This window comes from Salmo salar, chromosome ssa01, assembly GCF_905237065.1.
Source record: "Salmo salar chromosome ssa01, Ssal_v3.1, whole genome shotgun sequence".
NCBI classification, from domain to species: Eukaryota; Metazoa; Chordata; class Actinopteri; order Salmoniformes; family Salmonidae; genus Salmo; species Salmo salar.
This window is the reverse complement of record NC_059442.1, coordinates 137884091-137898406: the sequence shown is the minus strand read 5'-3', so window position 1 is coordinate 137898406 and position 14316 is coordinate 137884091. Positions and strand designations below refer to the sequence as shown.

The 14316-nt window shown below is 39.6% G+C and overlaps 1 long non-coding RNA gene across 1 annotated transcript; it reads left to right on the top strand.

The window, feature by feature from the left end:
• The first annotated feature begins 11769 nt into the window (after positions 1-11769).
• LOC106565870 (uncharacterized) lies at positions 11770-13325 on the top strand. The gene is made up of 4 exons (XR_001319751.2): positions 11770-11901; positions 12052-12356; positions 12434-12529; positions 12748-13325. It is a non-coding gene; the product is annotated as an uncharacterized lncRNA (long non-coding RNA).
• The last annotated feature ends 991 nt before the right edge of the window (positions 13326-14316 follow it).

Genomic DNA, 14316 nt, shown 5'->3' with positions numbered 1-14316 from the left:
ATTCCCATACTGTATTTATTTATTTATTTATTTATCTTGCTCCTTTGCACCCCAGTATCTCTACTTGCACATTCATCTTCTGTACATCTATCATTCCAGTGTTGAATTGCTATATTGTAATTACTTCGCCACCATGGCCTATTTATTGCCTTACCTTATTTGCACACACTGTATATAGACTTTTTCTACTGTATTATTGACTGTATGTTTTGTTTATTCCATGTGTAACTCTGTGTTGTTGTATGTGTCGAACTGCTATGCTTTATCTTGGCCAGGTCGCAGTTGCAAATGAGAACTTGTTCTCAACTAGCCTACCTGGTTAAATAAAGGTGAAATAAATAAATAAAAACTTAAAAATGCAACTTTTACATTACTGTGTAGTTTACCAATAAAATGGTCTGACGTGGATGTGGACATACTCGGTATACATATCCCGAAAGAAAGAAATGATCTCACTCCAATACATTTGAATAGAAAGTTTGCAAAAATAGATAAGATCTTGCTACCATGGAAAGGAAAATACCTGTCTCTTTGTGGAAAAATCACCCTGATTAACTCTTTAGTCATTTTACAGTTTACCTATTTGTCTATGGTTTAGCCTACACCTTCGAAAGCATGCTTTTTAAATTATATGAACAAAAAAGATTCAATTTTATTTGGAATGGCAAGCCAGACAAAATTAAAATGGGCCTGTTTTCTATAACAAATATGAATTCGGAGGGCAGAAATTATTTAATTTTAAAGCATTCGACCTCTCACTAAAGGCATCAGTCATACATTACATTTAAGTCATTTAGCAGACGCTCTTTTACCTAGCAGACGCTCTCTCATACAAAATCAGTCATACAAAATGTATACTTAAATGAAATGGTTCTCTAGTAAATTAGTAAGAATGTCTCAACCCATGTTCAAGAATGGCCTTTTCCCCTTTATTCAGATTACAACCGCTCAGTTTCGGTTATTTGAAAACGAAATAATCTCCAAAATAACATTATTTTTTAAACAAGCCTTAGAAAGTTGGTTGCATTTTCAGTTTAATCCACCTGAAAAGACAGAACAAATAATACAATAAATATTGTGGTTAAACTCAAATATACTTATTGAACAACGCATTTTTCGAGAAAAAAAAGTAGTCTTTGTAAATTATATCATAAATAGGATTGGTGGAGTTATGTCACACACGCAGATAACACAGACATATGGAAATGTCTGCTCTACCCAAAATTACAACCAACTAATTGCAGAATTACCACAAAAATGGAAGAGGCAAGTGGAAGGTGGAAAAGTAAGGAACGTGTCTGTCGGCCCTGCATTAAAGACCAAAAATATTTTTGTGATAAATAAAAATTGTGATAAATAAAAATATATACCAGTTTCAATTAAGGACCAAAATATTGACAGCTGTGCCATACAAATTGCTAAATAGTTGGGAAGTGATTTTCAATGTACTGATTCCATGGCATATGGTTTATGAATTGACACGCAAAACGACGCCAGATTCAAAACTTTGAGTTTTTCAATATAAGTTATTATGCACAATTCTTGCGACCAATAGAATGTTATATACAGTGGCTTGCGAAAGTATTCACCCCCCTTGGCATTTTTCCTATTTTCTTGCCTTACAACCTGGAATTAAAATGGAGGGGTTTGTATCGTTTGATTTACACAACATGCCTACCCCTTTGAAGATGCAAAATATTTTTTTATTGTGAAACAAACAAGAAATAAGACAAAAAACTTGAGCATGCATAACTATTCACCCCCCCCCCAAAAAAAAAGTCAATACTTTGTAGAGCCACCTTTTGCAGCAATTACAGCTGTTAGTCTCTATAAGCTGGGCACATCTAGCCACTGGGCTTTTGCCCATTCTTCAAGGAAAACTGCTCCACCTCCTTCAAGTTGGATGGGTTCCGCTGGTGTACAGCAAACTTGAAGTCATACCACAGATTGTCATTAGGATTGAGGTCTGGGCTTTGACTAGGCCATTCCAAGACATTTAAATGTTTCCCCTTAAACCACTTGAGTGTTGTTTTAGCAGTTTGCTTAGGGTCATTGTCCTGCTGGAAGGTGAACCTCTGTCCCAGTCTCAAATCTCTGGAAGACTGAAACAGGTTTCCCTCAAGAATATCCCTGTATTTAGCGCCATCCATCATTCATTCAATTCTGACCAGTTTCCCAGTCCCTGCCGATGAAAAACATCCCCACAGCATGATTCTGCCACCACCATGCTTCGGTGTTCTCAGGGTGATGAGAGGTGTTGGGTTTGCGCCAGACATAGCGCTTTCCTTGATGGCCAAAAAGCTCAACTTTAGTCTCATTCGACCAGAGTACATTCTTCCATATGTTTGGGGAGTCTCCCACATGCCTTTTGGTGAACACCAAATGTGTTTGCTTATTTCTTTCTTTAAGCAATGGCTTTTTTTCTGGCCAACTCTTCCGTAATGCCCAGCTCTATGGAGTGTACGGCTTAAAGTGGTCCCATGGACAGATACTCCAATCTCCGCTGTGGAGCTTTGCAGCTCCTTCAGTGTTATCTTTGGTCTCTTTGTTGCCTCTCTGATTAATGCCCTCTTTGCCTGGTCCGTGAGTTTTGGTGGGCGGCCCTCTCTTGGCAGTTTTTTTGGTCTTCATAGTGCCGTTTGCTTGGTGGTGCCCCTTGCTTAGTGGTGTTGCAGACTCTGGGGCCTTTCAGAACAGGTGTATATATACTGAGATCATGTGACAGATCATGTGACACTTAGATTGAACACAGGTGGACTTTCTTTAACTAATGATGTGACTTCTGAAGGTAATTGGTTGCACCAGATCTTATTTCGGGGCTTCATAGCAAAAGGGGGGAATACATATGCACGCACCACTTTTCCGGGTTTTTTTGTAGAATTTTTTGAAACAAGTAATTTTTTTCATTTCGCTTCACCAATTTGGCCTATTTTGTGTATGTCCATTACATGAAATCCAAATAAATATCCATTTAAATTAGAGGTTGTAATACAATAAAATAGGAAAAACGCCAAGGGGGTGAATACTTTTGCAAGGCACTGTATATGGGGGATACAATCTTCCCAGCTCTGCAGGTTTTGCTGCGAGGAGGCAGAGTCATTAGATCATTTATTTTGGTACTGTCCATATGTAGCTCATTTTTGGTCACAGGTCCAGGAATGTCTAAAGAATTGCAACAGTTACCTCGAACTAACGCTGCAGATAGCAATACTGGGTGAATTGAAAAGTCAGTCAATCGATTAATAATATAATAATTATTTTAGCAACTTTTTAATATTTAATTTACAATCTGTAAACGCTATGAGAATAGAAAGGTTCAGTACTTCTGTGAAGCCTCACAGCACAGTTGAAAAATGTATGGCAAATAGAAATCCAAATGGATGGTGTTAAGAGATAAATGGGAGAGGTTGAATGGAGCAGAAGGGAGGGACTAATAACCACAAGATAACAAATGTAAAACATATGGGGTCTGTAAAATGTATATAGGTTCTGAAATGTTGTGAAATAGCACAGTCACAAATAGAAATCAATAGAGGAAGGCCAGGACTAAAAACAACCAAATATAACTATTGTAAAATAGATTGTGTCTGTAAAATGTGTAATGTATGTATAAACTGAAGGTAGAAGCCTAAGTGTTATCATTTATTACTTTAATTGGGGGAGGGTGGTAGGGTTTGTGGGGAATAATAAAGGTATATTCAAAAAAACAAGTGTGTATATGTATGTATGTACACTACCATTCAAAAGTTTGGGGTCACATAGAAATGTCCTTGTTTTTGAAAGAAAAGCTAATTTTTTGTCCATTAAAATAACATCCAATTGATCAGAAATACAGTGTAGACATTGTTAATGTTGTAAATGACTATTGTAACTGGCTTCTTCTTCACAACTCTGCCTAGAAGGCCAGCATCCTGGAGTCGCCTCTTCACTGTTGACATTGAGACTGGTGTTTTGCGGGTACTATTTAATGAAGCTGCCAGTTGAGGACTTGTGAGGCGTCTATTTCTCAAACTAGACACTCTAATGTACTTGTCCTCTTGCTCAGTTGTGCACCGGGGCCTCCCACTCCTTTTTCTATTCTGGTTAAAGCCAGTTTGCGCTGTTCTGTGAAGGGAGTAGCACACAGCGTTGTACGAGATCTTCAGTTTCTTGCTAATTTCTCGCATGGAATAGCTTTAATTTCTCAGAACATGAATAGACTGACGAGTTTCAGACGGAAGTCTTTGTTTCTGGACATTATGAGCCTGTAATCGAACTCACAAATGCTGATGTTCCAGATACTCAACTAGTCTAAAGAAGGCCCTTTTTATTGCTTCTTTAATCAGGACAACAATTTTCAGCTGTGCTAACATTATTGCAAAAGGGTTTTCTAATGATCAATTAGCCTTTTAAAATGATAAACTTGGATTAGCTAACACAACATGCCATTGGAACACAGGAGTGATGTTTGCTAATAATGGGCCTCTGTACGCCTATGTAGATATTTCATTGAAAATCAGACGTTTCCAGCTACAAATAGTCATTTACAACATTAACAATGTCTACGCTGTATTTCTGATCAATTTCATGTTATTTTTAATGGACAAAACATTTTTTATTTAAAAAACAAGGACAGTTCTATGTGACCCCAAACTTTTAAACGGTAGTGTATATTTACCCAAAAAATATATGGTGGATTGGAAATAATGCAATTACATTGATGGAAGCAACCATCTATCCACAATATTAAAGCTGATCCACCCCCCCAATTCTTTTTTTTTATTATTATGGACTGTCGTTTCTCTTTGCTTATTTGAGCTTTTCTTGCCGTAATAAGGACTTATTTTTTTACCAAATAGGGCCATCTTCTGAATACCAACTTTTTTACTGCTGACCTACAAAGCGTTACATGGGCTTGCTCCTACCTTTCTTTCCGATTTGGTCCTACCTACACGTACGCTACGGTCACAAGACGCATGCCTCCTTACTGTCCCTATAAATTCTAAGCAATCAGCTGGAGGCAAGGCTTTCTCCTACAGTGGGGGAAAAAAGTATTTGATCCCCTGCTGATTTAGTACATTTGCCCACTGATAAAGAAAGGATCAGTCTATAATTCTAATGGTAGGTTTATTTGAACAGTGGGAGACAGAATAACAACAAAAATATCCAGAAAAATGCATGTCAAAAATGTTATAAATTGATTTGCATTTTAATGAGGGAAATAAGTATTTGACCCCCTCTCAATCAGAAAGATTTCTGGCTCCCAGGTGTCTTTTATACAGGTAATGAGCTGAGATTAGGAGCACACTCTTAAAGGGAGTGCTCCTAATCTCAGTTTGTTACCTGTATAAAAGACACCTGTCCACAGAAGCAATCAATCAATCAGATTCCAAACTCTCCACCATGGCCAAGACCAAAGAGCTCTCCAAGGATGTCAGGGACAAGATTGTAAACCTACACAAGGCTGGAATGGGCTACAAGACCATCGCCAAGCAGCTTGGTGAGAAGGTGACAACAGTTGGTGCGATCATTCGCAAATGGAAGAAACACAAAAGAACTGTCAATCTCCCTCGGCCTGGGGCTCCATGCAAGATCTCACCTCGTGGGGTTGCAATGATAATGAGAACGGTGAGGAATCAGCCCAGAACTACATGGGAGGATCTTGTCAATGATCTCAAGGCAGCTGGGACCATAGTCACCAGGAAAACAATTGGTAACACACTAAGCCGTGAAGGACTGAAATCCTGCAGAGCCCGCAAGGTCCCCCTGCTCAAGAATACATATACATGCCCGTCTGAAGTGTGCCAATGAACATCTGAATGATTCAGAGGACAACTGGGTGAAAGCGTTGTGGTCAGATGAGACCAAAATTGAGCTTTTTGGCCTCAACTCAACTCGCCGTGTTTGGAGGAGGAGGAATGCTGCCTATGACCCCAAGAACACCATCCCCACCGTCAAACATGGAGGTGGAAACATTATGCTTTGGGGGTGTTTTTCTGCTAAGGGGACAACTTCACCGCATCAAAGGGACGATGGACGGGGCCATGTACCATCAAATCTTGGGTGAGAACCTCCTTCCCTCAGCCAGGGCATTGGAAATGGGTCATGGATGGGTATTCCAGCATGACAATGACCCAAAACACATGGCCAAGTCAACAAAGGAGTGGCTCAAGAAGAAGCACATTAAGGTCCTGGAGTGGCCTAGCCAGTCTCCAGACCTTAATCCCATAGAAAATCTGTGGAGGTTCGAGTTGCCAAACGTCAGCCTCGAAACCTTAATGACTTGGAGAAGATCTGCAAAGAGGAGTGGGACAAAATCCCTCCTGAGATGTGTGCAAACCTGGTGGCCAACTACAAGAAAAGTCTGACCTCTGTGAGGCAAATCAAAGGTTTTGCCACCAAGTACTAAGTCATGTTTTGCAGAGGCGTCAAATACTTATTTCCCTCATTAAAATGCAAATCATTTTATAACATTTTTGACATGCGTTTTTCTGGATTTTTTTGTTGTTGTTCTGGCTCTCACTGTTCAAATAAACCTACCATTAAAATTATAGACTGATCATTTCTTTGTAAGTGGTCAAAAGTACAAAATCAGCAGGGGATCAAATACTTTTTCCCCCATTGTATAGAGCTCCAATTTTATGGAATGGTCTGCCTATCCATGTGAGAGACGCAGACTCGGTCTTGACCTTTAAGTCTTTATTGAAGACTCATCTCTTTAGTAGGTCCTATGATTGAGTGTAGTCTGGCCCAGGAGTGTGAAGGTGAACGGAAAGGCACTGGAGCAACAAACCGTCCTTGCTGTCTGCCTGGCCGGTTCCCCTCTCTCCGCTGGGATTTTCTTCATCAAACCCTATTACAGGGGCTGAGTCACTGGTTTACTCGAGCTCTTCCTTGCCGTCTCTAGGAGGGGTGGGTCACTTGAGTGGGTTGAGTCACTGATGTGACCTTCCTGTCCGGGTTGGCGCCCCCCCCCCCTGGGTTTGTGCCGTGGGGGATATCTTTGTGGGCTATACTCGGCCTTGTCTCAGGATGGTAAGTTGGTGGCTGAAGGTATCCCTCTAGTGGTGTGGGGGCTGTGCTTTGGCAAAGTGGGTGGGGTTATATCCTACCTGTTTGGCCCTATCCGGGGGTATCGTCGGACAAGGCCACCCACAGTGTCTCCCGACCCCTCCTGTCTCAGCCTCCAGTATTTATGCTGCAATAGTTTATGTGTCGGGGGGCTAGGGTCAGTCTGTTATATCTGGAGTATTTCTCCTGTCTTTTCCGGTGTCCTGTGTGAATTTAAGTATGCTCTCTCTAATTATCTCTCTCTTTTATTCCTTCTTTCTTTCTCTCTCTGAGGACCTGAGCCCTAGGACCATGCCTCATAGCCTGGCTATGGAACCCTGACCTGTTCACCGGATGTGCTACCTGTCCCAGACCTGCTGTTTTTGAAGTCTCTAGAGACAACAGGAGCGGTAGAGATACTCTGAATGATCGGCTATGAAAAGCCAACTGATATTTACTCCTGAGGTGCTGTCCTATTGCACCCTCTACAACCACTGTGATTATTATTATTTGACCCTGCTGGTCATCTATGAACATTTGAACATCTTGGCCATGTTCTGTTATAATCTCCACCCAGCACAGCCAGAAGAGAACTGGCCACCCCTCATAGCCTTGTTCCTCTCTAGGTTTCTTCCTAGGTTCTGGCCTTTCTAGGGAGTTTTTCCAAGCCACCGTGCTTCTACACCAGCATTGCTTGCTGTTTGGGGTTTGAGACAGGGTTTCTGTACAGCACTTTGTGACATCAGCTGATGTAAGAAGGACTTTGTAAATACATTTGATTGATGTTTTTCAGCGGCAGAGACTGGGAGAGTAGTCAGGTTCGAGGGAAAGATGAACGGAGCAAAGCACAGAGAGATCCTTGTTGAGAACATGCTCCAGATCGCTCAGGACCTCAGACTGGGGCGAAGGTTCACCTTCCAACAAGACAACGTCCCTAAGCACACAGCCAAGACAACGCAGTAGAGGCTTTGGGACAAGTCTCTGAATGTCCTTGAGTGGCCCAGCCAGAGCCCAAACTTGAACCCGATCAAACATCTCTTGAGAAACCTGAAAATAGCTGTGCAGCGTCACTCCCCATCCTACCCAAGAAGACTCGAGGTTGCAATCGCTGCCAAAGGTGTTTCAACAAAACACTGATTAAAGGGTCTGAACACTTAAGTAAATGTGATATTTAAATTGTTTTTTATTTTTATAGATTTACAAACATTTCTAAAACACAGTTTTTGCTTTGTCATTATGATTGATTAGGAAAAAAACAACTATTGAATCAATTTTAGAATAACGCTGTAACTTAAGAAAATGTAGAAAAAGTCAAGGGTCTGACAACTTTATGAATACTTATGTACAGAATAATTCAAAATGCTCTGAGACCAGGTTGAGAGACAATGCTTACTAGAGCTAGGGTCTATTTTCCTGAATTTCCACCTGACTGACATGCCCAAAGTAAACTGCCTGTTACTCAGGCCCAGAAGCCAGGATATGCATATAATTGGCAACATTGGATAGAAAACTCTGCCGTTTCTAGAAAACGTAATGTCTGAGTCTATAACACAATTGATATGGCAGGCGAAATTCCAAAGAAAAACCAACCGGAATGATTTATTATTTTGAGCTCCCAGGCTCTTATAATGGAAAGCTATGGGTTCTATGTAAATTCCAGCTCCCAGATTGCAATTCCTATGGCTTCCACTAGACGTCAAGTCTTTGTATCCTAAGAGTTTTTGTACAAAGACCCACACTTCAAAGTAAGTCTGTTGGCGTGTGATGAAGAGGACGCGCGCTTGCTAATTTTACTTTTCTATTGAACATACTTCTTTCCGTATGAAATATTATAGTTTATTTACATTTTAGGATACTTGAGGATTAAATAGAAATGTAGTTTGACTTGTTTGAAAAAAGTTTATGCTAGTGGTATGTCGTGTCTTTGGGGGTACCATTAAACTGAAGATATGTTTATCAATTAGCTCCCTGTAATTATTATCACGCGATTAAACTGATTAATCGTTTAATTGTAATTAACTAGGAGGTCGGGGCACCAAGGAGAATATTCAGATTACAAAGCTATAATTTTCCTAATATAACTTTCCTGTACTATAATATTATATTCTATGATAGTATAGGTCGATTATCTTCTAAGTTTAAATGGTGTATCAATAGTCTAAAAGTTAACCACGTGGTATGGTTCACTTTCCATAGAGGAATTGGAAGGTAGAACCTATGTGCCAACGGAGTGTAGGCCTGGTCTGTAGAAATGTAAATCAGGGAGTGTTTTATAGTGCCCATAGAACAGCTTGTCAAATGACGCCTGGTCCTGTATGGGTGTTGGGGGCATGCCTATGACTGAGTTAGAATTGTATTTCTGTAACCAAATCTATCACATTACATCAGTACATAGCATCTCAATGTCTTACAAAAGCTTTATCCTTATTAATACATTCTATACAACCATTATGATGCTATTATATAAACAGTTTTATGGTAATATGGCTATATTGTCTCTTCTGAGTATCACAAAATTGTACCAAGCGGATTAGTTCGTAGCTGGATTCTTCACCAATCTTCCATACCTTCTCCAGCACACCCATGTCGCTCGGTTCTCCAATTCTATGAGTTGGAAGAATTTCCTTTGTCTCTCTATGAAACATGGGGTAGGAGATTCTCCTCAGAGGGTTTTTTACAACCCTGGGTTGGGGGGAAGGCAGGTTGGGTGATGGTACAAAGGGGAGGGGGTCAACTGTCCTTCCTGTACCCAAAGAGGCCAACGTCATGACAGGTAGATTTTTGGACTCCTTTGTCTGCATGTTGAACGAGTGGTTTACTGAAATCGATGGCGCCAACTAAACTGACTTTTTGGGATATAAAGAAGGATTTTATCTAACAAAACAACCATTCATGTTGTAGCTGGGACCCTTGGGATTGCAAACAGAGGAAGATTTTCAAAAATAAGTGATTTATTTAATCGCCATTTGTGATTTTAGGAAGCCTGTGCTTGTTCGAAAAATATGCTGATGTGGGGAGCCGTCCTCAAACAATCGCATGGTATGCTTTCGTTGCAAAGCCTATTGTAAATCAGACAATTAGATTAAGTTAGATTAACAAGAATTAAAGTTTTTAAATTATATAAGATACTTGTACAGTGAGGGAAAAAGTATTTGATCCCCTGCTGATTTTGTACGTTTGCCCACTGACAAAGAAATGATCAGTCTATAATTTTAATGGTAGGTTTATTTGATCAGTGAGAGACAGAATAACAACAACAAAAAATCCAGAAAAATGCATGTCAAAAATGTTATAAATTGATTTGCATCTGTGTGTGTGTGTGTGTGTGTGTGTGTGTGTGTGTGTGTGTGTGGGAACCAATGGTTTTTAAACCTGTCTAACCTCTGACCTTCCAAAAGACTTCTCGGCAACCCTTAAATCTCAGTCAATCCAGCCATTCACGTACTACCTATCCATACAGCCTATAAGCAGAGAGTCCTTACATTTTCTCATTTTAGGACACAGTAGCTTTGCAGCTCTGAAGACAGAACAGCTAAAAGATTATCTGGGAATCTTTTATCCCCCCCATGGAGAATTTTGAAGGTGAGTTGAAATTACAATATAATTAATGCTTTTTATATCTAAATATGTCTGTTTATAAATATGTATATATTGTATATTATAAAATGAATGTTTTTAATAGGGTATTATATAACCATATATATTTATATATATATTGAATGAGAGGGGTTATTGATACATGTTTTATTTCTTTATTTGTTATACGAGAATGGACTAGGGCCTACATAGGTATTTATCCCATAATGTTTGGGATAAAGCATATATATCAGACGGTTAAGTAGTCCTCACTAACTCAGAGAGGCTGCGGCCTACACTGAGACCCAATCACAAAACACTTTAATAAATGGATCACTAGTCACTTTAAACAATGCCACTTTAAATAATGCCACTTCAATAATGTTTACATATCTTACTCATATCGCATGTATATACTGTATTTTATACCATCTATGCAGCTCGGCCATCGTTCATCTATATATTTATATGTACATATTCTCATTCACTCTTTTTAGATTTGTGTGTATTAGGTAGTTGGTGGGGAATTGTTAGATTACTTGTTATATTTTGTGTGTAGTAGGTAGTTGTTGGGAATTGTTAGATATTACTTGTTAGATATTACTGCACTGTTGGAACTAGAAGCACAAGCATTTTGCTACACATACATTAACATCTGCTAACCCTGTGTATGTGACCAATAAAAAGGTATATGATTTGTTCTATGAACACATGCAAAGCAAAGATATACTCAAGAGTGGACCACTGCACCACCTAGTGGATGTTCAGTTACATAACCAAACATTACATGACTTTTCATTTTAGATGTGTGCGTGTTGAATGAAGCTAAAATGTTAGCATAATAATAGCATAGATAAATATATATATAATTATGTTTGATCATATTTACCACCTGCACACCCATTTTCTCTCTCTCTGTCTCTCAATGTATAATAACGTTTCTTCAAATATTTAACAGTTGTTTATTTATGGTTTTCTGCAGACATTTTAAGAGTGGATGACGGCCAATTTTCAGGTAATTAATATTCTTACTCTACGGTGTTTTATGTCAAATGTATGTATTTTTTAAGTAAAAATGTACATATTTTTATAAATATATACATATATTTTTATATTATTTAAAACATCTATAGGATACCCTACATTTACCCAGGTGTTACCAGCAATAATTGATTTGGATTATCAACCATCAGAAGTTATCATCAGAAGTTATCATTATAGAAGACGATGATTTTGAGGACCAACAGACCGCAGGTGTATCTTTACTCAGTCCCACGCCATCAAGATACTTTAGACGTGAGTCAAAAATAAAATGACTAATAACAGACTGCAGGTGTATCTTTACTTAGTCCCACGCCATGAAGATACTTTAGACGTGAGTAAAAAATAAAATGACTAATAATCTTTATACATTAAGCATTAAACAACCTAATCTTGTGTTTACAGCTGACAACCCCCAGACAAGAGTACCCGAGGCATTATTGGCTCTACCCTTGAATGACTTTGAGGGTATTGAAAACAACGATATTCTACCGTTCTGTACGGCCGGCTTTGACAAAACTCAAAACAGCCCAAGAATCTAAGATTTGTCACACATATACACACCTCCAAGCATCCCTAGGCATTCAGTATATAATTGGGCAGGGCTCCCCAGAACCGTAGTTCAAGTACACTGAGCGGCGTCACCTCTGACGAGAAGGACGACTGGTCTGAAAACGATTTGATTGACGAGCATGCTCTTTATGGATACGGTATGTCCTGTTTTTATTATAGTTATGATTTTATGAAAGAATGTTAAAACAATTTCAAATATTGTTATTTTTTTCAGACTCCGATCTTGCCGAGTTTATACATCAAGAGGACAACGGGGTAGGAAACACAACATCGAGGACTCCTCTGAAAAACAGGCATCAAACAACCAAAGGTAATTTAACTAAAAAAAATCAAGGCCTAAAAGGGAAAAAACAGAAAGAGGATATATTGATATGTTGATATATTTTAAATGTACTGTTTAAAAGAAAAAAAAGGGAAAAAAAGCATTTTCTCTTTTATTACGATTATTGGTTATTTAATATTATTACTATATATATTTTCTTTTAATACACTATTTTGTGTATATTTTGTATTACAAACTCCTCCAAGGCCTATACAAACAAAGAAGACCCAATACAACAAGAGGAAGAGGAGGAAGAGGACGCTGATGACATACTGAGTAAAACATCTAAACCGGTTGATACATTCAATGCTGTTAATGTCAAGGATGCTGAGGTCAATGATGGTGCTGATGAAGGGTTGAGCTATGATGAGGATGATGTGTTGATGTATGATGCGGCTAAACAGCTTGATACAATCAATTCTGAGGTAGAGCCTATACTGATTGAAGATGGCATTAATGAGGACACTGATCATGATATAGATCTTCAAGATAGGTTTCTCACAGCCATTTACAGGGCTCTAAAAGCCAGAGAGGTCCAGCTACACAAACGTATGGTTGCTTTACTAAGACGGCAGTACAGCCAAGACCTATCCTTCTGGCAGAAAACCATGCCAAGCTTGATAAGTGTCAATCTGATTAAAAAAACGCCCAAACAAACGATAAAAGCCGTATGTAACATGGATACTTCTAGAATACCGCCAGAACTTATCTCCTTAATTAACCAAATTAATGAGAGCACCCCTCCGTCAACACCACCCCCCACACAACACCCCCACCTCCTATAACTCCTACACATGATCACACTGTCACGACTTCTACCGAATGTGGCTCCTCTCCCTGTTTGGGCGGCGCTCGGCGGTCGTCGTCACCGGTCTACTAGCTGCCACCGATCCCTTTTTCCCTTTTCGTTTGGTTTTGTCTGTCCTGTGTTTCACCTGTTTTGAGTTAGGTTCATTTGTGGGTTATTTAGTCTGGCCCTACCAGGTTGGCTTCGTGCAGGATTGTTTTGTTTTACCTGTCGTGGTTTTTGGGGTTGCGTTATATTTTCTTTGTCTTATGTGGACTGGTGTTTCTTTCTGGACAGCGTACCGGCCCTTTTGGGTGGATTATTTTGTCTGGTTTTTATGCCTGTTCATGGTGTTTTGGACTCAAGAATAAATGCTCTGCTAGTCCCCCCCACCACTCCTAGGAGAGTATTGACACACACATTGTCAGAGGTCCCCCCACAACTTATCTCCTTAATAAACCCATTTAATGAGTTCACCCCTCCTTCAACACCACCCCCCACACACAGCACCTACAACCCCTGCAGGCTAAGAAGACAATGAGCAACTTTTTCGTTCTTGAGTCAAGACATAGCCCTGGTGCAATGGAGACGTAACAAGAAGTGGGTTCTGCCCCCTGGTAATGTAAACGTGTTTCTTGCAGCATTTACCACGCCCTATGGGCAACTTGAACTATACACCCTTATGGAGCAGCTGCAAAGGAGGGTTCTTTACCATGACACAGACTCTGTGGTCTATGTAAGCAAACCTGGTGATTGGAATCCCCCTCTTGTCAACTATCTGGGTGGTTTAACAAGTGAACTCGAAGATGGTGACCATATCCTAGAGTGGTCATCCTGTGGCCCCAAAAACTATGCTTTTAGGACTAAAAAAAATCACGTGGTGTTGAAAGCCAAAGGCATGACACAAAACTATGAAAATTACCCCGCGTGTAAACTTGGAATCAATCACACGCTTAGTCGAGGGGTTCATAAATGACCGGAATAGTGT